This window comes from Globicephala melas, chromosome 18, assembly GCF_963455315.2.
Source record: "Globicephala melas chromosome 18, mGloMel1.2, whole genome shotgun sequence".
Lineage (NCBI taxonomy): Eukaryota > Metazoa > Chordata > Mammalia > Artiodactyla > Delphinidae > Globicephala > Globicephala melas.
In genome coordinates this window covers 16,179,559-16,206,023 of record NC_083331.1, presented here as the reverse complement: position 1 = coordinate 16,206,023, position 26,465 = coordinate 16,179,559, and the positions used below count along the sequence as shown (strand labels likewise).

The window sequence follows — 26,465 nt, the reverse complement described above, 5'->3', positions numbered from 1 at the left end:
GTTGTTTAGATACGAGATTTATCCACCCAGGCAAATTATAAACTAAGTCTTTAGTCTAAGCAGTACCTCGATAAATAAGACTGGAAGGGGTGAGTGCGTGAGAGATGGATTTGTTTGTGGCTGGCCTGTCTGGTGCTCCTTTGATGATAAATCCTCATCTTCACATTCCCGAGTCAAGGCCCCTGACCCCGATCAGGGCGCTCACTTCATAATCAATCAATCCACAGTCCTGGAGGCTTGAGGGGGGGAAATTGTGCACAGGGAGGAAAACTCATGAGGCCGTGACCGAGCAGGGCTGCAATTACCCTGACCTCAGCCACTTACTGTATTTTTTGGCTTTAATTCCATCTGCCTCCATGCTTCCAGTCTGAAAACGCCTGACTTTACTAGTCTATTTATACGGAACTTTTTCTCCCTGTTTCCTCCCTCATCTCTTTTTAAACTTTAATTCTTTTTTCTGGGTCTTTAATTCCCCCCACTACATATTTCTGAGTCACCTACCCACTCCCACATTTGGGTGCAGATCACCCTGGTTTAGACCAAGGGTGAAACAGGACTGTTACTCTGATCTCCAAAATGTTTGTCTTTGCAAACATTTGGAACTAAACATTGAGGGCACTTGCTCACAGAACCTTTTTCCAACCTAGAATTTACCCACTTTTCCCCACAGACATCCTATGTGTACATAGCTATTTTTAAACTTACACCCACAAAACTCTTGGCAAAATCGCAAACTAAATGGATTCCAAACCCAACTGGCTTAAATCCACATGTTTGAAGAAGAACATTGAAATGGCATGAACGTACTTATTTGCTCTCTTTACTGTTTGTCAGGATAGAATTAGAGCCTTTTAAGGTATGGCAGGGAGTTTAGGTACCTGACCTGCTTCTTTGCCTTGGACTGAAAATCATTTCCATTACCACTTTCCAAAATGTCCCTCGGGGCTGGCCTCCTGGACCTCCAAAGCCACACATACAACATAAAACAGCAATGGGTCCCTTCAGCATCGTCTAGGCTCCAAGAATCTCTCTGAGCTGCAGGTGCTCCCTGGAGCTGCGGTGCCCAAATTCTGTCGCTTGCTTTGCATTTTCACCATATCCATGTATTGACTGCGATTATTTACTTATTTTTAAAATCAGATGGAAAACCAGCAGACTCTCCAACGTCAGGTTGCAGGAAAATGCAGTGCAATAACCCACAGCATGAGGCCAGAGGATGATGGGGGTAGGGGTAGGGCAGCTGGCCTGTTGCAAGGATGCTGCTACCTCTCTGTGCTCAAAGCTCCGGTCTTTCCCCTCAGCACATCTACGGCTTTGAGGCTGTTCAAAAGCATACGGTGAAAATGCTCCTTGCAACAAGACAGACACTGCAGGAGCCGGCACTGTGTCCATAACCCAGGAGGGGGAAAAAAAAAAGAGGAGCAGGTGATGGAATCTCTGCACTGGATCGTGTCACCATCCCCTCCTAAAGCTCACAGCAGCTTCCCATTGCCTTTGGAACAAAAAGTCCAATTGCCTGTCCCCAGGCCAAAAACCCTTGCATGGTCTAGCCCCTCCATCTCTATCCAGCCTCATCTCCCATCCCCTCTCTGCCTCACTCACTATGCTTCGATCCCACCAGACTTCTTGGGGCTGGTCCATGGTGGTGGCCATCATGACCAGTGGAGCTGAACTCTGGACCTGAGTGTGACAGGCACTGTGCCCCAGGCAGGGTCACAGAAGGCCTCATAGCTGCCCATTCCTCTGTCCCCAAACCTTCCTGTTACAATATCAAGACATAAAAATGACCAGAAATGGATCCAAACCTTGAGTGGCTCATAGTCAACCAATAGAAACAAGCCTTTAAACGTACACTTGCCCTACAATACGGTCATGGCAACGATACAAATAAGAGCCATCCTGTGTTGTCCAGAGGCGGGGGCGGGGTGCAGAGAGACAGTGAACTATTTCTGGGGAACCAGGAAAAGCTTTCTGGAGGAGGTGAATGCTTCTGCAGGTCTGGGAAGATGAGTGACGCCAGAGAAAAGGGATACAGAATAGCTTTGGTGAAATTGGAGAAGTTGGAGAACATGAAGGGAATAAATGCTGAAATGAGCTCTCATTTTGGAAAAAAAATCTCTAGTAAAAGAAATCGCCTCAGGCTTCCCTGGTGGCGCAGTGGTTGAGAGTCTGCCTGCCGATGCAGGGGACACGGTCCGGGAAGATCCCACATGCCGCGGAGCGGCTGGGCCCGTGAGCCATGGCCGCTGAGCCTGCGCGTCCGGAGCCTGTGCTCCGCAACGGGAGAGGCCGCAGCAGTGAGAGACCCGCGTACCGCAAAAAAAAAAAAAAAAAGAAAGAAATCGCCTCAACGTCATTTTCAATAGATATTGGCCAAACCTACCTCAGCTGTTGACCTTAGGGTAGAACGATGGTGGAGGTCTCTGTAGCTCTAGGAAAATGAATGCAAAGAGAAATAAGGCATGAATTTAACCTTCCTTGGAGAGTCCTTTTAAAAGAGCAGGCTACCCAAAGTAGCACCTGCATCAGAGGGAGACCAGCACAATATGCATTCACTTGATAATGGACATAATTTCTTGGCTGTAGATCAAATTTATGATGAGGTTGAGTTGTATTTTTATGTGCTGAATGCATGCTTGAGAGTACATCAGGTCCTCTGGAAACCTGCCCGTTATTGCATATGGGACTGAGCATCATTTTACCAGTTGGAACCACTCGAGCTTTATGGCTGTTACTTTGCTTTTATGAAATACTGTTACTCCCACCTACCCTTCATTTACCACGATGCCCTTAGTCAGCAAAGAAACCACCCTGCTTCAAGGTACCTACTAAAAACTACATTCCATGTTAATAATGATAAAATAAAGAGCTGACATTTATGAGAATTCAGTGCGCCAGGCCTTGTGCTAAGTATTTTATATACATGACCTCATTTCATCTTAAATGTGTGAGGTTGTAGTTTTCACCATTATACACATGAGGAAACAAAGAGATGATAAGAAATCCGATGTCGAAAACAAACTATGGTTACCAAGGGGGAAGGAAGGGGGAGGGATAACTTGGTAGATAAGGATTGACATATGCACACTACTATATATAAAACAGATAACGAATAAGGACCTACTGTATAGCACAGGGAACTCTACTCAATACTCTGTAATGACCTATATGGGAAAAGAATCTAAATGACAGTGGATATATGTATATGTATATGTATAACTGGTTCCCTTTGCTGTACACCTGAAACTAACACAACATTGTAAATCAACTCTACTCCAATAAAAATTAATTTAAAAAAAGACATGATCATGATCACACAACTAGCAGATAGTAGACACTCATCACATATTCGTTCTTTCTTTTAAATACATATATTGAGTATTGTTAGGTTGTATCAGAACATGTAAGTCGTATATAACAGGAACTCTCCCCTAAAGAGTTTAGAACACAACGGGTAAAGTAAAACCACACACAAATATCTAGAAGGAAGAGTGTGGTGTGTGACAAGTGTTATGAGCACTGTTTTCTTGTAGAGAAGTGAGGAATCACTCCAGTGAAAGCAAATGACAAATGATCCGGGTTTTGAAGAAGAGTAAAATTTAAAGAATAAAATGTGAGAACGTCCTTCCAAGCAGAAACATTTCTTAAGAAGAGCTCCCCCAAAACAGGAATAATTAAACCAGCAACATCTAGTATAACGTATTTTATTATTATTTTATCATCATTTATGGCTTTGTTAAGAAAATATTAATGTATTGTATTTACTTATTTGCATACGTAATTGTAAGCACAATTCACAAGACTGTTCTTCTCAGACCCACACCGTAATGAATCTGATGGTCAAAATCTGGTAGGTGTAGCACAGAGCTGTTTGGGACTAAATTCAAGTTTCAGAAGTTATAAGCACATTCTATTAAAATTCTATGGCTATGGCTTAATTATGGTCATTATCAAGACCAACGAGAGCAAAAACTGTCTCTCTTAAATAGGGAAGGTCCTGCTTCGATCATACGGCAGCAGGAGTTCACCTGGTTAATAGTCTGACTGCCTTTGGAAGGTGGTCAGCAGTATCCATATACAACATATGAAAGATCTGGTTCTATGAAAGTCAAATATGCAAAATGGCAAGTCCATCTATGATCAGTCAGCACACCTAGGGCCACAGAGACCCACCTGCAGTGTCTTTGTTGCACTTGTAGTTTGACAGGGGACCAGCTTCTTCCCTCTGCAACCAGGGGGACCTGGGCAAGGGGATGAGCCTCTGCCTTCCCTCTACCTCCAATCAAGAGCTGAATTCTTCCCACCACTTTGATGTTTGGAGCAAAAGGAAAGAAGAAAGGAAAATATCTAGAGGGTAAGAAAAGGAGGTACAGTGGTTAGACTTTGCCTTCCAATGCAGGGGGTGCGCGTTCGATCCCTGGTCGGGGAACTAAGATCCCACGTGCCTCACGGCCAAAAGAAACCAAAACATAAAACAGAAGCAAGAACTTTCCTGGTGGCGCGGAGGTTAAGAATCCACCTGCCAATGCAGCGGACACGGGTTGACCGCTGGTCCGGGAAGATCCCACATGCCGCAGAGCAACAAAGCCTGCAAGCCTCAACTACTGAGCCTGCACGCCACAACTACTGAAGCCCACGTGCCCTAGAGCCCGTGCGCCACAACTACTGAGCCCACGCACTGCAACTACTGAAGCCCGCGCACCTAGAGCCCGTGCACCGCAATGAAGAGTAGCCCCCGCATGCCGCAGCAATGAAGACCCAGCACAGCCAAAGAAAACAAAACACAGAAGCAATATTGTAACAAATTCAATAAAGACTTTAAAAAAAAATGGTCCACATCAAAAAAAATCTTTAAAAAGAAAAGGAGCAAGAAAGAAGGAAGAAATCAAAAGCTCCCTAAGAGCTCCTGGCTGCTGTGGTCCCAGAGACGGGAAGGAAGCCTTGGTGGGTATCCAGTGCTCCTGGGACACCCTGACTCAATCCTGTGACTTCAGTACCGTTAAAGCACTTGGCACCTCTTTGATTTAAGAGGAAAATTTACAGGCTTCCCTGGTGGTGCAGTGGTAGAGAGTCTGCCTGCCGATGCAGGGGACACGGGTTCATGCCCCGGTCCGGGAAGATCCCACATGCCACGGAGCGGCTGGGCCCGTGAGCCATGGCCGCTGAGCCTGCGTGTCCGGAGCCTGTGCTCCGCAACGGGAGAGGCCGCAACAGTGAGAGGCCCGTGTACCACAAAAAAAAAAAAAAAGAGGAAAATTTACATTTCCTCATTTCCACATGAAGGACAGTGGTTTTAAAATTCTTATCAAAAATAAGGACAACCAGGCACAGAAAGGAATAATAAGGTATGAACATCAGACAGTTGACAAAAGTCAGATCTGTGACATTTTCAACGAGGTCAAAGAATGTCATGAAATTTCCAAAACAAAATTAATATTAACTTTCTCTCTTTGTGAAATTATAATGTTACCTCTGGAAGGAGGGAGTGGGGTAGAGGCTGGGAGGATGTATTTGAGCCCAGTGGTCATCGGAACAAATGAAGCAACGAGGATGAGGTGCCGGGAGCGTGCAGGCAAATGGGTCCCCTGGCTCCACGTGTGGAGTTCACCCTGGGATGAGGGCCATTGGCACAGTCTAAGCTTGTCACAGAGGTCCCTCAAGTCGTCAGAGTTTGTGCAGCGTTTCCCTACCTGAGTACAATCAAGTTGGGAATGTGAGTGTTTGATTTTTATATAACAAATATAGGGTCTTCAAAGCAGGCACGCTGCCTGTCTGGATTTTTGTCTGTTCGTTTAATTACACTGTCTGAGATTCCTTCCTGCATCACATCACCTCTAGACAGCACCGCAGTTGAGACCATTCTGCTGAATTGCAAATGTCTTCCACGGCTCCGGGCAGCTCACTCCCCCACCACAGATCTCCAGCAGAGCCCCGTAAATCAGCATGTTCTAAACAGCTGAACCAGAAATAACCGAAGAGGATATTTAGACCAAATGGAGTGGGAGGCCAGGATGAAAGATTTAAACATAAGGAAAAACGTATGATGAAAGAATGAAGAGAGATGAATTAAGCAGAGCCCGTTTTTACATTACATGGAAAAAAGTGATACCTTTGCAAAAAGTCTTGCGAAAATCATGCCTGATACTAATTTTTTTTTAATTCTTCCACCCCTGTCCCATCAAATTAGTGTCTTCAGGGTCACTGTAGCATTAGCCTAATTAGAGCCAGTGACAGAGCCAATGTCCAGTGACAACCTACAGAATTGGAGAAAATATTTGCAAATCATATATCTGATAAGGGCTTAATACCCAAAATACATAAAGAACTCATACAGCTCAATTAAAAAACAAATAATTCAATTAAAAATGGCCAAAGAACCTGACACTTTTTCAAAGAGGATATACAAATGGCCAACAGGTACATGAAAAGGTGCTCAACATCACTAATCATTATGGAGACACAAATCAAAACAAGGAGATATTACAGCACGACTGTTAGAATGGCTATTAGCAAGAAGACAAGAGACAACAAATGCTGGTGAGGATATAGAGAAGAGGGAACTCTAGTGCACTGCCTGTAGGACTGTAAATCGGTACAGCCACTATGGAAAGCAGCGTGGAGATTCCTTAAAAAATTAGAACTACGATATGATCCAGCAACTCTACCTCCAGGTATATATGCAAAGGAAATGAAATCACTATGTCACAGAGATACCTGCACCCCCATTTTCATGGCAGCATTATTTACAATAGCCAAGACATGGAAATAACCTAAGTGTCCATAGACAGAGGAGTGGATAGAGAAGATGTGGTGTGTATAACAGAATACTATCCAGCATTTGCAATAACAGGAATGGAAATTTAGGGCATTGTGCTACGTGAAATAAGTCACACAGAGAAAGACAAATACTGTATGATTTCACTCATAAAATCTAAAAAACAAACAAAAAAATTTTTTTTACCTCACAAAAATAGAGATCAGATTTGTGGTTACCAGAGTGGGAAGCGAAGGATGGGGGAACTGGATGAAGGTGATCCAAAGGTACAAACTTCCAGTTATAAGATGAATCAGTGCTGGAAACAATGATGACTCTAGTGAACTCTGCTATATAGTATATTTGAAAGTTGCCAAGAGTAAATCCTGAGAGTTCTTATCACAAGGGGAAGAAAACTGATTTTTTTTGTGTGCCTGAATGAGAGATGGATGTTAACTAAAGCTATCATGGTAATCATTTCACAATATATGTATGTCAAGCCATTATGCTGTACACCTTAAACTTATAGAGAGCTGTATATCAATTATATCTCAATAAAACTGGGGGGGAAAGTACCTCCAAAAAGTAAATAAAAAATAAAATAGTCACTCCCTTGCAGCCTGGGGTAGTCATGTGACCCATTTTTGGCCAGTGAGGTATAAGCAGAAGTCTACTTACGTGGGATTTCTAGGGAAGCTATTATTTTGTTGATGAAAAAGGACAGACTCAACTGGCCCATCACTTTTTTATTTTAACAGATTTTTTTGGAGAGAGAAATTCTAGGTTCACAGCAAAGTTGAACAGAAAGCAACAGAGTTCCCATAAGCTCCCTACCCTCTCACACATGAACACCTTCCCTAATATTAACACCCCTGCCCTAGAGGGGTACGTTTGCTACAGTTGATGAACATACACTGACACATCGTTAACACCCAAAGTCTGTAGTTTACATTAGAATTCATTCTTGGTGTTATACATTCTATGGGTTTTGACAAATATATAATGAGATGTATCCACCATTATAGTATCATACAGAGTAGTTTCACTTCCCTAAAAATCCTCTGTGCTCTGCCTGTTCATCCCTCCTTCCCCTCTATCCCCTGGCAATCACTGACCTTTTTACTGTCTTCATAGTTTTGTCTTTTCCAGAACCTCACAGAGTTGGAATCATACAGTAGGTAGCCTTTTCAGATTGGCTTCTTTCACTTAGTCATATGCATGTAAGGTTCCTCCATGTCTTTTCACGGCTTGATAGTTCTTTTCTTTTTAGAGCTGAATAATATTCCATTAACTGGATGTACCACAGTTTATCCACTCACTTACGGAAGGACATCTTGGTTGCTTCCGACTGGCAATTACGAACAAAGCTGCCATAAAACTCTGTGCAGGTTTTCGTGTGGACAAAAGTTTTCAGGTCTTTTGGGTAAAAAGCAAGGATCGCAAAGCCTAGATTGTGGCCCATCACATCTGCACTTTGCCTAGTGCCCTTCTTCCTGCCTGCAACTCAGGGGCAATGATGGAAGGAAGGGCAGCCATCCTGCCAATCCGAGCAGAGGTGTTCCAGGATAAGGAAGGAGCCGGAAGCTAGGGGGGACCTGGGTGCACAGTAGCTTCGTTAAGTAGCTACACCAGCCCTGAATAACCCACACAACTCTTCTGTTACATGAGGACAAACGGATCCTATTTTTGTTAAACTACTGTTCAACCAAACACAGTCCTAACTGGCACAGAAGCCTTCGTGTTCCTGAAATCACTTGGAACGGGAAGCTTACGGACGATAGACTTGGTTCATAAAATACTGTCATCCTGGAAACAACTGTGCAGCTTCCTTTTTTTTTTTTCTTGATTTAAATTCCATCTAAATCTCGCATCTCTTGCCTTGGTTTAAAATAGGCTTTTCCCCCTCAGAGTGAACCTCAATGAACAGAGAAGTGCATCGCCAGTGTTGGAGGTGGGGAGTGGAGAGGGGAGTGGGACCCTCTTCCTTCTTCATTAAATACCCAGTTGGGAGCGTGAAAACACCATCTGCAATTCAGTACCTGCTGGGCAGAGGATGTGGTTCTGAGGAGAGAATCCATTTGCTTTTATGCGACAGGGTTTTTTTTCTTTCCCTGTGAAAGTCCTATTATAAAAACAATTTGTCTCATTAAAGGATTCTGTTCTGCAGAAGAATGAATTCTCTGCACAGCTGCTCTTCCTTAGAAAAGGCCTAAGTACCAGAGGGAGGGTGATCCTGACACTTCTGCAGAATCTGCTTCTGGAGCCAGAAACAGCCCGGCCAAGGCAGAAGTCCACCCCGGGCTGGAGGCAAGACAAGGTCTCCGACCCCATCAGCGCTGCTCTGGTCCAGAGGCCACAGTGGCAAAATCCAAGGGAAGGAAAAGGCCTGAGGCCAGCTGGCTCATGTCAGGGAACGATTCTCTAAAACCCCAACCCTTTATCGTGTTCAGCAACTCTGAATTAAAATGGGCCCTTTTCAATATCTTTATTGTGTGGAGGTGGGTAATTTGATCGGGGAAGTCCCATTATAAAATATAGACGTATCGCTTCTCGGCCTTTTGGCTAAGATCAAGTGTAGTATCTGTTCTTATCAGTTTAAAATCTGATATGTTCTCTACCCAAGAACAACGTATTAAACGGATTTTTGGAGCAAGGAGTTGGAGTGAGAGCTTGCTTCGTCCACTCCACGCATCGACCTGGTATTGCAGTATTTCCAGGACTGGTGCACCCCTCCAGGGGAAGGAACTGAACTTTACAAAGTAACAGAATGGTGATTACTAATCTACACACCTTATCAAGATAGTGACTGCTGTGTTCACCTCTGGAAGAGACCCGAGTGTAGAGCAGGGGTGGCCATACCGCAGCCCTATGTCTATGTGCTTCCATTCAGCCCCAGATGTAGCCCCCGAAGCAAGCATTAGGAAGAAGTCGTTAGGAATTGTGTTCATATAAACCGTGTCTTTGGGAAGATCCAGCACAATGATTTAAGCACAGTAGGCATTCCATGAGTGTTTGTAAAATGAATGACCTAAACTTACATTAAAGCATATTGGTTATAAAAAAATAATAATAAATAAATAAAATATAGACGTGAGCCAGATTATTTTTCTAATACACCATTATGCTTTGCCAAACTCTACTCTTCTGCTGGGTACTAGGCTCCTTTAAAGGACATTTTAATCCCATTTACCACCTTTTCAATCACCGAATTATTAACATAGTCTCATCTCGGTTACCCAAGCCTTCGCCTTGTCCATTCGTAAATCTCAGTCCCATATTTGACTCAGGTCCTTCCCCAGCACCCCACGTTCAGCTCCTGGCTCCAGTGACTAGGACTCAGTGGTGTGCTGGGAGAGGTGAGACACCCTAACGCCCTTCTCAACTTGGAAGGGAGGGGAAGCATGGATTTGTAGCTTCTGCTGACTCTTGTGCTGTAAATAGTCCCACCAGGTGGATTTCAAGCTGCCAAGGTGGCGTCAGTGAACGTGGCGCTGTCACAAGCTGATGGCCCCCGTGCAGCACTGCGTGGACAGAGGGATGAGCCTGGCCCACCTGTCCATCTCCTTTTCCTGGGCCTGCTCTTCTGGTCTTGAGGCAGGAGATAGATAGGCTCCAGGCTGAGCAGCTGGACTTTGTCCCCTGTGGACAGATACTCCAAAAGAGCGGGAGCCAGAGAAGCTGAGCCCTGCCCAGAAAAGAGACAGAGACCACACATCTCTCACTCTCGAGGGGACCTTCCTGACTACACATACGCAGAGAGGCTCCTGGGAGGTCAAAAGAGGAGTGATGCCAACCTACCCACAGGCCGCTTCGCTGAAATCCATCTTGGCTAGGAGATGCACGCACACACATGGGAGGACCCGGAGATAACCAAATACGGACTCAGAGCCAGGCAAAGCAAGATGACTGGGCAAAGGAAACGCAGAAGAAATGCCCCATATACGTGATTCAAACCACCACGAGAGCGAGACGGTCTCTCTGCGCTCGCGCGTGTGCGCCTATTCACACCTACTCTTTCTCCTCCTAGTAAACACTTCACTTGTTTCACTAATTTCCGTCTCTTTGTGGAAATTTATTTCTACAAAGTTGATGGGCCAGGGCCTTGTCACTGGCCACTGGCTCCTTGGTGGTCTAGTGGCTAGGATTCAATGCTCTCAGTGCTGCTACCTGACTTCAATCTCTGCCCGGGGAGCCGAAATCCTGTTTCAAGCCACTGCAGGCCGAGGCCGCCAGAGATCAGTATCAGAGCAGGGAGAAAGGTAGGAAAGACAAAGGACCCTTCCAACCGGCAGCAGCACTGAGGGCACTACCCCCCTTTCATTGGTCATTATCACCAATCTAACCTGTGGTCCCCAAGCCCTGCTGGCAGAGAGCAAACACATCCCGAGGCACCTCCCTCAACCACTCACAGTGACCCTGTGGCCTGGCTGCCCCTAACTGGTGACTTCATACCATCAGGCATGTCCCTTTGGTCCACTCTGCAGCCTGGCAAGCCTACAGACTCCAGTGCTGTCTGGCCTCCTGGACCCAAGCACCTGGGCAGATTACGCCTTCTGTGTGTTCTAAAATGGGGACCTCAAGGGAGTAACAGGGGCTCCCTCCAGGGCTCCTCCCTCTGTTCACACAGACCAGACCTGATCAGCAAACACTGTGGAAGAGCAGACACCCAGCCAGGATACAGGAGGACACCCTCTCCCATGCACCTGCCCCAACTACCCGCTCCTTCTCCAGCCTGGCTCAACACTCCCCAGAAAAGGTCACCTCTCACTCTCTCCCGTCAACCTTCTTTTATATTGGGAGGATGGATATTCGCAGCAAGTCCAGGGGGAGCTGCCTTGTCTGTTAGTGGGCCGCTTTCAGGACTTGGAATATGAAGTCCTTAGAGCCCTCATGGGCTGTCACCAGAATTTGGGAAAAACAAAGCATGCAATTATTATTAATGCCCCTTGGAACGTTCTTTACAGCACACTAAAGGCTTTCGTGTACATTATCTCATTTGATCCTCACAACCAGTGGTCTTTAAACTGGGGTATGTGTATCACTGGGGGTCTCCGAAGCCTCTCCAACAGGAACACTGTGCCTGGATGGTTTTGAGGGAATCAATTGTTAGCGCTCAGCTTTCCTCTCCTACAGCTGATCTGCTGAACACGCCCTTTGGCGGAGCTATTATGAGGGTCCCCTTTCCCATGCCTCCTTCTCCTCCTTTACAAGAGAAAGTAATGCCTCTCACTCACCCCAAACCTTATATTTAATTTTTATTATAGATCACCATGTGCCTTTCAGCATATAACTCAGAAGGAGTCCAAAAGAACCGATCAATCTTGCAGTTACAAAATGCCTTCTGTTTCCATCAACTTATTTTTGTGAGCGAGATTACCAAACACCTCAACCCACACACATGAAAATTAGAATGCAACTGAAGCTAAACCCTACCCCATTTAGCAATAATATTCTTCCGCAACATGTTTTAATAACATTAAGAAATATATTTTCAGTAAAATCTGATTTATTTCATTATTTACCAAACTGTGTACTGTATGTTGTTTTGGTCAGTTGTGTTCTAACCAATAAATCATAACAATAACAATTCAAAAGAAATGTTTGTAATGGGCCTATGGTCACAGGAGATAAATTTTTTATATTTCAACTTACAGTCATATTTTTTGCTTCAGGGAAGTACGTGAGGCTCATGGAGCACATGCTCAACTGCCTGCCTTACAGCCATGTCTGCTCCCCTGTGTATCATAAGTAGAGTTTCCCTTCCACAATAGACTCTCACTTTCCCAGCCAACTTGCCGCTAAGGCATAGGCATATGACTAAGTCTGGCCAAAGAGAAATGAGGGAAGTTTGCCACGGGGTTCTGGAAAAGATTCTTCTCCCTGATAAAAAGAGTGCCATTTCCCTTCCTGCTTTGGATGGGTAAGAGGATGTGAAGCCTGGAGCCACTGCAGCCATCATATAACTATGAGGGAAAGTCAAGAGAACTGAAGCAAAGGCAAGCAGAGACCTGACATTATTCACCTTCTAAACCAATGCTGGAAACACCTTCCTCCAGATTCCCCATTATAAGAAAAGACCAAAGCCTTGATGTTTATGTTAGTTTTAGTCAGGAATTCTATTGTTTTCAGCCCAAACAAATTCTGATATTGTCTCTACTTTATGCTAAGGGCTTGGGATTTTAGGTACCTTGGGAGCCAGCAGAAGATTTTAAGATTTTTAGCGGCAGAGTGGCCTGTCTTTGAGAGCCATTTGGAGAATTGGAGGAGAGAATGAAGGCAGGGGACCAGTTACAATCACTAGTCATGATACCTCCTACCTTCACATACAGAGCTTTCACTGAAATTTCTTGTATTCTCTAACATGAGTGCTCAATTTTAACATTTTTATTAGTTAAACAACAGAGCAAGCTACTCTGCCAAACACTGTAGTCCACAGGTGAGTGGTCTGGGGGAAGTGAAGAGGGGACCTGGGGCAACTCCGTAGCCCACAGCATGTGGTTTGCAAGGCTGCTCCATTCTTTGACTTTTCCCAGTTGGTGGGAAGAGAAAAGGGAGAAGCCAGAGCAAACATCATTTAGTAGAAACCCAGAAGTTGCACACATCACTCCCACTCACATCCTATTGGCCCAAATTCAGTCACATGGCCATACACAGCTGCAAAGGGGGCTGGGAACTGTAGTTTAGAGCTGGAGGCCATGTGCCTGGCTAAAACTCACAGAGCTCCATTACTAAAAGGAAGAAGGAAAAATGGCTATGAGAAGGCATTTGGTTTCAAAAGTATCCACAGTATAATTTAAGGTGTTTGGGATTGGGCATCAGATTTCCTTAAAATTAGTCAATTATTTTAGGAGTAGAACAGGTGATATAAGACTCTGAGAGGTACATATTTGAAGTAATTCTCATTTCATTGAATAAATATTATCATAGATTCAATGACATACAGATTGAATTGGCCTCTGAATGTAGAGCAGGTGTCAGGAAGGAAAAAGAAAAAAAACAGTCTGGTGCAGGGTCGGCACCCGCGATAACCAGCAGAGGGGGACAAGGAATGTGAGCAGATCCACATACGATGATGCTCTCAATTTCTATCAAACCACGGTGACATAAAAAAGAAATGCCAGGAAAAGATATTCGCAAAATATAACTGAATGCAAAAATGGTGCCCGTGGGACTTCCCTGGTGGTCCAGCGGTTAAGACTTCACGCTCCCGATGCAGGGGGGTCCGGGTTCAATCCCTGGTCAGGGAACTAGATCCTGCATGCTGCACCTAAGACCCAGTGCAGCCAAATAAATTAATTAAATTTAAAAAAAAATGGTGCCTGTAGGTGTAAGAGACCCTATGGTGGGCACATTCCTCCACCAGGCATCTGACTCACCGAGCATTCACTGATATCTGAAATGGACGGTCATTTGCCTGTGGCTTTAAAAATGGAAAAGAAGAAGAATACTTGAGCAGGAAATCCAGGCACAGCAATGACAGCTTGCTAAAGAGCTACAGCTTTACTTTCTATTCTCCCAGCTGCAAGAAATCATCAGCACATCAAGGAAAAACATCGAAAGAGCTGATGAGTTGTCTTGTAAGAGCAAAAAAAACCCACCATCTTTCCTGGCACAAATCAGCGCTCCACAGTGAAGCTTCAAGTCTGCTGGTGTCCAAGTTTTAAGTAAAGGATCTAATTTAACAGAAGAAGCAATCCCAGTGCTATTAAACCCAATTTAATATTTATTTATACCCAAAGGAGCAGGGACACTAAGTAGTTTCCTCTCCTTGAGAGGATATATTTGTAAGAGTGTTTTGTAAATTATAAATCATCCTGCAAATGCTACAGAGATGTATGCATACATCCCACATATATATGAATGTGTATTAATACTCCCCAGGAGCACCGAGAAGTTTCCTCCGCTTGAAGGGTCTCTGAGATACTATATATAATGATGCTTTATAAATGCTGAAGCACAACACGCATGTAAGAAGCTGGTAGTATTTTATTTGATTTTTTTTTAAATCAAGGCAGGCAGTATATCTTACATGGGGCCTCCGCACCCAGACCTACCCAGTAGAGGCATCAGGCAAGAAAGTGACAGACAGACGTAGCAACAAAGCCAACGCCCACACGGCAAGGACTCTGAGAACCTTACGGAAGCCGCAGTCTTTGGCCATTTTGATAAATAAGACTCTTAAATCCAACCTAAGCACCTATGATTTGTTCCTTTTTCGTGCTCTGACAGGCTGAAGGAAAGGATAATAAGGCTTTCTTTGCTTCTCTGTTTAATGAGGTATTACATTTACCCCCAAATTTAAGTGAACAATTAATAAAACATCTAGCATCTTGCCGACTCCTGGAGATCAAAGGCAAATTGAAAAATCCAAGATAATCATGTTTAGCAACATACTGTCTATTATCTTCCTTTCCATGTACAGACCAGGGGCTCCCTCCCCCACCACCAAAGCTGTGACTGAAATAAAAGAGAAGGAAGAAAGTCTAGAAGATATGTAATAAAGCACTTAAAGCAGACTGTCACCAGAAGTGACAGAGATAGAGATGAAAAAAGGAGCGTAGGTTCAAAGCATCACCATAAACAGTCTTTTACACAAAAACAATTACAATAAAAATCTCCAAGTAACAAAAAAAGAGATCAACCCCAGCCAGCAGTCCATTCCTCTGAAGCGACATTAAAGACGATCAAATTCAAGTGCAACCAAGACTATGCATCATCCCTTGGAGCTGCCCTGACAGCACCTGCCCCGAACTCTATCGCACTTCACTGCCGCACACTCTATCTTCAAGGACTCCACAAAGGCAGCTTGCCTTGGGAGGCTCACTGAAGCCAGCTGGCCCTTCACGCTGCCTGACTACACACGGCCAAATTGCCACACAGAGTCTGGCCTCCTCGGCCTTCCATTTGGGATCCTCAAGAAGACCCTGCCTTCAACCTCTAAATGTTTGACTTTCATCCAATCGAAACTCTCACACTATCCCCTGGGACTCCTAAACCCTTCCCGGAACTGATTTGGCCTTCGAGTCATACTTGGAGCTTGGACCAGCAGTTCAAAGCCACAACCGGAACACCACCCTGGCTCATGAGCAACTGTGCAATTATTTGACGTGTTATTGCATTCTGCCTTTATCTTATACAAACTACTGGAAAGTAAGAATTTAACTGTTGATACTAGTGCCATAGGAATGACCTTCACCAGCACCAATGTTGGGGGCTTTTCCTTCAGCCTCACTGCCTCCACCCACCCTGGTTATTAAGGATCCATTTTTCTGTTTAGGGGCCCTGACAAGTGTCCTAGGCCATTAGAAAAGGGGTGGCCACATAGGAGCCGCATCTCAGGGCCAGAGCAGGCATTCTGTCCACCGCCTCTGCCCAAACATTGATGGAAAGAATTATGACTCTTCCCCCAGCACAAGGGGCATGCAGGGCTCCCTCAAAGTCAGTAGCCTATGTGGAGAGGGATAGGAACACATGCAAATTCCCTGTACTTCCTGCTCAATTTTGCTGTGAACCTAAGATGCTCTAAAGAAACCGAGTTTATTAATTTCTCAAAAAGTCAGTGGAGGGCTTCCCTGGTGGCGCAGTGGTTGAGAGTCCACCTGCCGATGCAGGGGACACGGGTTCGTGCCCCGGTCCGGGAAGATCCCACATGCCGCGGAGCAGCTGGGCCCATGAGCCATGGCCGCTGAGCCTGCGCGTCCGGAGCCTGTGCTCCGCAACGGGAGAGGCCACAACAATGAGAGGCCCGCGTACCGCAAAAAAAAAAAAAATTCAGTGGAAGGTCTATAGGCATTGGCTTGCCTGCCCACATGGCTTCCTGGTGTCCACAGTGCACCAGGGCTGGGTCACACCCCCTCCCCCGATGCTGGCCACTTCCTCTCCTCCTCTCCTGTTCCATAGGTTTGCTCCCTTCCACTCAGACCCCACAGATCCTCAAATCTATGCCTCTGTGGTAGGCAGAAAAATGGCTCCCAAAGATGTCCTCATTGCTGGACTCTGAATACATTAGGTTACATGCATGGGGGAACTAAGGAAGAGTTGCAGGAGGAGTTAAGGTTGCAAATCAACTGACCTTAATACTGGGGTGAGCCCAATATTATCACAAAAGTCCTTACAAGTGGAAGAAGAAGGCAGAAGAGAATCAGAGAAAGAGATGTGACAACAAAAGCAGCATCAGAGATACACTATGTTGCTGTCTTTGAAGATGGAAGAATTGGCCATAAGTAAACAGATAAGGGGCTTCCCTGGTGGTGCAGTGGTTGAGAGTCCTCCTGCCGATGCAGGGGACGTGGGTTTGTGCCCCGGTCCGGGAGGATCCCACATGTGGTGGAGCGGCTGGGCCTGTGAGCCATGGCCGCTGAGCCTGTGCGTCCAGAGCCTGTGCTCCACAACAGGAGAGGCCACAACAGTGAGAGGCCCGCGTACCACAAAAAAAAAAAAAAAAAAAAAAAAGATAAGGACAGTATCTAGAAGCTGGAAAGGCAAGAAAACAGATTCTCCCCTACAGCCTTCAGAAAGGGATGCAGCTCTGCCAACATCTTAATTTTAGCCTGTAATTTCAGACTTCCGAATCACAGAACTATAATAAATTTGCATTGTTTCAAGCCACTAAATTTGTGGTTATTTGTGACAGCAGCAATAGGAAACTAGCACATCATTTTTCAGCCACTTCTTCCCCCTTTGCTCTCCAATGATAATAATCCTTCTACCTCAACAATGTACATCCTTCTCACGAACTGGATGGGGGATGCAGGCGGGGCACAGTGATTAATACTTCAAGGGATTCTCTTGGCTCTCTAGAGATATGAAGTACAAGCATCATAAGTATTACACGCTTGGAAGATTTGGCATGCCACAACTGGTGAATAAAGATTCACTTCAGGGCTTCCCTGGTGGCGCAGTGGTTAAGAATCTGCCTGCCAATGCAGGGGACTTGGGTTCAAGCCCTGGTCTGGGAAGATGCCACATGCCGCGGAGCAACTAAGCCCGTGCAGCACAACTACTGAGCCTGCGCTCTAGAGCCCGCGAGCCACAACTACTGAAGCCCGCGTGCCTAGAGCCTGTGCTCCGCAACAAGAGAAGCCACCGCAGTGAGAAGCCCGCTCGCGGCAACTAGAGAAAGCCTGCACGCAGCAATGAAGACCCAACGCAGCCAAAAATAAATAAATTAAATAAATAAATTTTAAAAAAAAAGATTCACTTCAAACCAGGTGTCTCAGTCAAATGCTTATACAATCAAATACACAGCCAGGCTATGTATTTTTTTAATGCTTATTATTGATATAAACTCTTAATCAATTAAATAGATGTATACTTAACTCTCTCTCTCAGCCCAAAAGCCAGCTTAATGAAGATATACTAGAAGCATTCCCATGAACGTCAGAAACAAGATGACAAGGTCATGCACTATCACCTCAATTATTTATTTTACCTTGTTCTGGGGTACTAGCCAATGCAATCAACCAGTAGGAAAAAAAACTGGATGTATAAAAATTGGAATGGGAAAGACAAAATTATACTTATTTGCAGAGTATAAGATTGTTCACATGAAAAAGCTAAGAGAACCAAAACTATTATAAACAAACAAAAAAGAATTCAAGGGTTCTGGTCCAACGTGGCAACACAGGAAGCTCCTGAACTCACCTCCTCTGACAGACACACCAAATCTATAGCTACACACTGAACAATTCTCTCTGAAAGAAATCCAGAAACTAGCTGAGTGACTCCTACACACTGGGCAACGGAGGAAAAACCCACATCAAAAAGAGTAGGAAAAGCTGAGACACACTCTCACCATAAACCCTACCCTGGCAGAGAAACATATAACTGGGAGGAAATTCACAACCCCAGATTCTCCCTGAGGAGTCTGAACCCAACATCTAGTGCCCCAACTTCCACCTGACTTCCACCTGAGCGACAGGCCCCCAAACATCTCACTCTGAAAGCCACTGAGGAACGCATCCATGACAACCACAAGATGATGCAAACAGAGACGCAGTTCTTAAAAGGTTCCTGAGGATTCGCAATGGCTGTGCCCCCAGGGATCAGTCCAGAGGCAGTAGACACACACGCCCATCTTTAAATCTGTCCCTGAAAGAGGCCTATCTGCATACTTTAAAAGCTGCTACCTGAAGGTCAGGCTTCTAATTCAGCACACATCTAGGAATAGACTGCAGTTCTCCCTGCAGACCAGGGAAGCCAGCAGGTGCCACCTTCACACTCTCCCTCTGCCCTGCTCCAGGTCATTGGTGTCTCCTTGAAAGGACCTGTGCACATGTCTGGGGCCCTGGCTTTTGGAGAGGCTGCCCCAAGGACACAAATCTTTATAACCTTGGTCTGGTGGCCAGAGGGGCTCGAGTTCCAGGTTCCACAGAACTGTAGCAAAACAAAGAAACACTTCTTAGCCAGGTGTCCCTCTCAGGACACAGCAGAGAGAAATGCCCAGCCTCACTCTTTCCCTGAGAGACGTTCACCTGCATACTTTAAACATTGCTGCTTGGGGGTACAGTATCCAATGAGCCTGCATCAAGATGCTTACTGAAATCCTCCCCTCTGGGACACTGACAGGTCTTGGCACACACTCAACTACTGGGAGTCATTAAGAACAAAGAGGGTGGCTTGGACAAACACAAAGATTTGAGAAACAACAAAGAGCTAGGGCCAGTCTAAATGATAAGTTTCATTTTCTCCACAAGACCGCTCCATCAAGACTGGGAAAGGTGGCTGCCTGATCGAAAGCACAGAAACCAATACAGAGAGTCAAGGAAAATAAAGAAACAGAGGCGTATGTACCAAACAAAAAGCAAAATAAAATGTCAGGAAAAAACCTTAATGAAATGGAGGTAAGTGATTTATCTGATAAAGAGTTCAAAATAATGGTCATAAAGATACTCACCAAGGTCAGGAGAACAATGAATGAACAAAGTAAGAATTTCAAAAAAGAGATAGAAAATACGAAAGTACCAAACAGAGATCACAGAGCTAAAGAATATAATGATTGAACTGAAAAGTTCAACAATAGAGGGGTTCCACATCAGAGTAGATCAAGTAAAAGAAAGGGTCAGCAAACTTGAAGAGAGGGCAATGAAATCTATTTAATCAGAGAAGCAAACAGAAAAAAGAATGAAAAAGAGTATAAATTGCTTAAGAGACTTATGGGACACCATCAAATGGACCAGTATTTGCATTATAGGGTTTCCAGAAGGAGAAGAGAGAGAAAAGGGGGCAGAAAGCTTATTCAGAGAAATAATGGCTCAAAACATGCACAACATGGAGAAAGAAACAGACATCCAGATTCAGGAAACCTGGAGAGTTTTAAATAAGATGAATCCAGACATATATACACTACCAAACGTAAAATAGATAGCTAGTGGGAAGCAGCCGCATAGCACAGGGAGGTCAGCTCAGTGCTTTGTGACCACCTAGAGGGGTGGGATAGGGAGGGTGGGAGGGAGGGAGACGCAAGAGGGAAGAGATATGGGAACATATGTATATGTATAACTGATCCACTTTGTTATAAAGCAGAAACTAACACACCACTATAAAGCAATTATACTCCAATAAAGATGTTCAAAAAAAAAAAGTAGCAAGAGAAAAACAATTATGGACAAGGGAATTCTAATAGGATTATCAGTAGATTTCTTCAGCAGAAACTTTATAGGCCAGGAGGGAGTGGCAATATACTCAAAGTTCTGAAAGAAAAAACTGTGAACCAAGAATACTCTACCCAGCAAATCTGTCCTTCAGAATTGAAGGCGAAATTGAGTTTTCTAGAAAAGCAAAAGCTGAAGGAATTCATCACCACTAGACCAGACTTACAAGAAATGTTAAAGGGACTCCTTCAAGCTGAAACGAAGGATACTAATTAGTAATAGGAAAACATATAAAGGTATATAATCTCACTGGTAAAGGTAAAAATATAAATTCAGAATAATGTAATGTTGTAATGGTGGTGAGCAAATCACTTTTAAATCTAGTATGAAGGTTAAAAGACAAAAGTAGTAAAAATAACTATAACTTCAATAATTTGTTAAAGGATACCCAAAGTATAAAGATGTAAACTGTGATGTCAAAAACATAAAACATGAGGCTGGGGGCAAGAGTAAAAATATAGAGCTTTAGTATGCATTTGAACTTAAGTTGTTATCAGCTTAAAATAGATTGTCATAAATAAGACATTTTATATAAGCCTCATAATAACCAGAAAGCAAGAACCTATAATAGTTACACAAAAGAGAAAAAGAAAGGAATCTAAGCATACCACTACAGAAAACCATCAAATCACAAAGGAAGGGACAAAGAAGAAAGGAACAAAGAAATTACAAACCAGAAAACCATTAACAAAATGGCAATAGTAAGCCAATTCCTACCAATAATTACTTTAAATGTAAATGAACTAAATTCTCCAATCAAAAGATATAGTGGCTAACGGATTAAAAACATTTTTAAAAAGCCCAAGCTCCAACTACAAGCCACCAACCAGAGATTCACCTCAGCTTTAAGGACACACAGACTGAAAGTGAAGGGATGGAAAAGAATATTCCATGCAAATGGAAATCAAAAGAAAGCTGAGGATATTATACATATATCAGACAAAATAGACTTTAAGAAAAAGACTGTAATAAGAGACAGAAAAGGTAATTCTGTAATGATAAAGGGGTCAATCCAACAAGAGGATATAAAATTTGTAAATATTTATGCACCCAACATAGGAGCACCTAAATTTATAAAGCAACATTAACAGACCTAAGGGAAGAAATAGACAGTTATGCATAATAGAAGGGGACTTCAATACCCCACTTCCAAAAATAGATAGATCACCCAGGCAGATTGAGTTGTATGAGTTCTTTATATATTTTGGATATTAACCCCTTAACAGATATATAATTTTCAAATATTTTCTCCCATTCAGTAGACTGCATTTTCATTTTGTTGATGATTTCCTTAGCTGTGTAGAAGCTTTTTAGTTTGATGTAGTCCCACTTGTTTATTTTTGCTTTCGTTGCTTGTTGCTCTGGTGTTGTATCCAAAAAAATCATCGCCAAGACCACTGTCAAGGAGCTTACCCTAGAGTTTTATGGTTTCAGGTCTGACGTTCAAGTATCTAATCCATTTTGAGTTGACTTTTGTGTATGATGTAAGATAGGGGTCCAGTCATACAACTTAATAGCAGTAATCAATAAGGAAGCATTAGACTTAAACTGCACACATTTGACCAGATGGATTTAACACACACTTACAAAACATTGCAACCAAAAGCAGCAGAATATACATTCTTCTCAAGCACACATGAAACAATCTCCAGAACAGATCACATGTTTCAGGATACAAAAATCAATATACAGTTGCATTCCTACACAAATAATAACAAACTATCAGAAAGAAGAATTAAGAAAACAGTTCTATTTACAATTGCATCAAAAAGAATACTTAAAAATAAATTTCACCAAGGAGATGAAAAATCTGTACACTGAAAAACTAAGTCATTGCTGAAAGAAATTGAGGAAGACACAAATGAATGGAAAGATATTCTGAACTCATGGATTGGAAGAATTTGTTAAAATGTCCATATTACCCAAAGCAATCTACATATTCAATGCAATCTCTAACAAAATTCCAATGTTTTTTTTTTTTCACATAAATTGAAAAAACAATTCTAAAATTTGTGTGGAACTACAAAAGACTCCCACATAGCCAAGAAATCTTGAGAAAAGAGGACAAAGCCCAAAGCTCCTCACTTCCTGACTTGAAACTATATTACAAAGCTATAGTGATCAATGGTATTGGCATAAAAATAACACATAGATCAAAGAAACAGAGAGTCCAGAAATAAACCCACACATATATGGGCAATTAATTTTCAACAAAGGAGACAAGAATATACAATGGAGAAAGGATAGTCTCTTCAATAAATGGTGCTGGGAAAACTGGACACCCATGTGCAAAACAATGAAAATGGACCCCTATCTTACACCATACACAAAAGTCAACTCAAAATGGATTAGAGACTTGAATGTCAGACCTGAAACCATAAAACTCTAGGGTAAGCTCCTTGACATTGGTCTTGGCAATGATTTTTTTGGATACAACAGCAGAGCAACAAAAGCAAAAATAAACAAGTGGGACTACATCAAACTAAAAAGCTTCTACACAGCTAAGGAAACCATCAACAAAATGAAAATGCAGTCTACTCTGACTGAGAGAATATGTTTCCACAAAAGAAAAAAAAAAGTATAACCTTGAATTAATTAACACTATTGAAGAACAATTAAAGTGTTTTGAAAAGATTTTTTAAAATGCAGTCTACTGAATGAGAGAAAATATTTGCAAATTATATATCTCTGATAAGGGGTTAATACCCAAAATATATAAAGAACACATATAACCCAACAGCAAAAAAAATCTGATTTTAAAACAAGCAGAGAAACTTAATAGACATTTTTCCAAAGAAGACATACAAATGGCCAACAAGTACATGAAAAAGTGCTCAACACCACTAATCACCCTGAAAATGCAAATCAAAACCATAATGAGATATCACCTCACACCTGTTAGAACGGCTGCTATCAAAAAAGACAAGAAATGACAAGTGTTGGTTAGGATACAAATAAAAGGCAACCCTTGTACACTATTAGTAAGAATGTAAATTATCAGCCACTATGGAAAACAGTACAGTGGTTCCTCAAAAAATCAAAAATAGAACTACCACATGATCCAGCAATTCCACTTCTGAGTATTTATCCAAAGCAAAAAAAATTACTATCTCAAAATGATATCTGCACCCCCATGTTCACTGCAGCATTTGTAACAACGAAGACATGGAAAGAACCTGACCATCAACAGATGAATGGATAAAGAAAATGTGGTATATATAAATACATACAATGGAATATTATTCAGCCATAAAATGAATAAATATTGCCATTTGCAACAACGTGGATGCAACTTGAGGGCGTTATGCTAAGCGAAATAAGTCAGAGGAATACAAATGCCATCTGATCTCACTTATTTGTGGAATCTAAAAGAAAAAAAACCCAAATGCAGAAAAAGAGAACAGATTGGTGGTTGGCAGAGGCAGGAATGGGGGCTAGGGTAAATGGGTGAAAGGGGTTAAAAGGTACAGACTTCCAGTTATAAGGTAAATAAGTTCTGCAGAGGTAATGTATAGCATGGTGACTGAAGTTAACAATATTATATATTTGTAAACTGCCAAGAGACTAAATCTTAAAATCTCATCACAAGGAAAAAAATTGTAACTGTGATATTGTGAATTATAAGAAGTATGTGTTTGGTCATTCAAATGACCAAAGTATATTTCTCATATACGTTTGGTCTTTGCCCTTGGTTTTTGGCTCACAGCTCCTAAAACCCTTAAAATTTCCTGAGATTAGAGCAATGGGGGCATCTTTTATTATAATATTTAGTCTCTTTTCCTCAGTTCCTAAAATCACTTCAGAGCCACAAAGGTGAAATGGGTGTCATGTTATTCATAACAATCCCCTTTCCACCACAATGGTGTTTATGGTAATGAGGTGACTTTTGCAAAGCACTTAAGGATGGAACTGGTGGCCTGGGAAACCCAACTTTAAACAGACAGATGGAACTTTCGGTCTCACCCCCTGATTTCCAGAGATGGGAGAGGGGCTGAAGGTTGAATCAACCACCAATGACCAGTGATTTTACCAATCATGCCTATGTAATAAGGCCTCCAGAAAAACCCAAAAGGAGGGGGTTCGAAGAGCTTCCAGTTTGGGGAACCACACTGCTTCCATGTGCCACCATGCCAGCACCAAACTCCACCAAGACAGAACCTCTTTTGTTCAGGACTTCGCTCTATGTATCTCTTCATCTGGCTGTTGATTCGTGTCCTTTAACACCCTTTGTAGTAAGTCAGTAATCTAGTGAGTAAACAGGTTTCCTGAGTTTCTGTGAGCTGCTCTAGCAAATTAATTGAACCCAAGGAGGGGGTTGTGGGAACCTCCTATCTGTAGCTGGTCGATCAGAAGCACAGGTAACAACCTGGGCTTGTGACTGGCATCTGAAGTGGAGGGTGGCCTTGTGGGACTGAGCCCTTAACCTGTGGAAGCTGATTCTATCTCCAGGTAGATAGTGTCAGAACTGTGTTAAACTGCAGGATATCCAGCTGGTGTCAGAGAACTGCTTGCTTGCTGGTGGTGTGGAAACACCCCCCCACACACACACACATTGGAAATTAGGTGCAAAACCTTTCAGTAACTATGTGAGGTGACAGATGTTAACTAAACTTACTGTGGTGATCATTTCACAATATATACATATCAAAACATTATGTTGGGGGCTTCCCTGGTGGCGCAGTGGTTGAGAGTCCGCCTGCCGACGCAGGGGACGTGGGTTTGTGCCCCGGTCCGGGAGAATCCCACATGCCACAGAGCGGCTGGGCCCATGAGCCATGGCCGCTGGGGCTGTGCATCCAGAGCCTGTGCTCCACAACGGGAGAGGCCACAACAGTGAGAGGCCCGTGTACCGCAAAAAAAAAAGGAAAAACATTATGTTGTACATCTTAAACTATACAGTGTTCTACATCTACTGTATCTCAATAAAACTGGAAAAAAAGAATTAAGTAAGGTAGCTGGCTACAATATTAACATACAGAAATCAATAGCCTTCACGTATACAAACCACCAATAATTAGAAGAAAAAAATGGAAGAAAAGATCCTGTTTCTCATAGCAATAATTTAAAAATCCCTAAGAATAAACTTAAGGGAAAAATTATAAGATATGTAGAAAGAAAACTTTAAATCACTGCTTAGGGACAGAAAAGACTTCGGCAAATGGAAATGCCTACCATATTCTTGGATAGAAAGTCTCTATAACATAAATATATTATCAGTTCTTCCTATGTTAGTGCATAAATTTAATGTGATTTCATTTAAATAGCAATAAGATTTTTTAATGGACCAGTTGATTCTAAGTTTATATGGAAAAACAAACAAATAAGAGTAACCAGGAAAATAATGAGGCGGAACCATCCCTATCAGATATTTAAACATAAACCTAGTAATGAAAATAAAAACAAAAATAATGAGACCTACTTAAACTTAAAAGCTTCTGCACAGCAAAGGAAACCATAAACAAAATGAAAACACAACCCACAGAATGGGAGAAAATGTTTGCAAACGGTACAACTGAGAAGGGATTAATCTCCAAAATATAAAAACAACTCATGAAGCTCTATATCAAAAAAACATAATCAAAAATGGGCAGGAGATCTAAATAGACATTTCTCCAAAGAAGACATACAGATGGCTAAAAAGCATGTGAAATGATGCTCAACACCACTAATTACTAGAGGAATGCAAATCAAAACTACAGTGAGGTATCACCTCACACCCGTCAGAACGGCCATCATCAGAAAGTCTGCAAACAATAAATGCTGGAGAGGGTGTGGAGAAAAGGGAACCCTCATACACTGTTGGTGGGAATGTAAATTGGTACAGCCACTATGGAGAACAGTATGGAGGTTCCTTAAAAAACTAAAAATAGAATTACCATATGATCCCGCAATCCCAATTCTGGGCATATATCTGGAGAAAACCATAATTCAAAAAGATACATCAACCCCAATGTTCACTGCAGCACTATTTACAATAGCCAAGACATGGAAGCAACCTAAGTATCCATCGACACATGAATGGATAAAGAAGATGTTGTACATATATACAGTGGAATACT

General features: G+C 42.8%; 1 long non-coding RNA gene and 1 other non-coding gene across 3 annotated transcripts in view; one reads left to right on the top strand and one right to left on the bottom strand.

The window, feature by feature from the left end:
- LOC132593858 (uncharacterized) overlaps positions 1–26,465 on the bottom strand; it is a 116,047-nt gene that overhangs the window by 79,850 nt on the left and 9,732 nt on the right. The window lies entirely within an intron of this gene.
- On the top strand, positions 9,297–9,487 carry LOC115866853 (U2 spliceosomal RNA). The gene has a single exon (XR_004044880.1). It is a non-coding gene; the product is annotated as a U2 spliceosomal RNA (small nuclear RNA).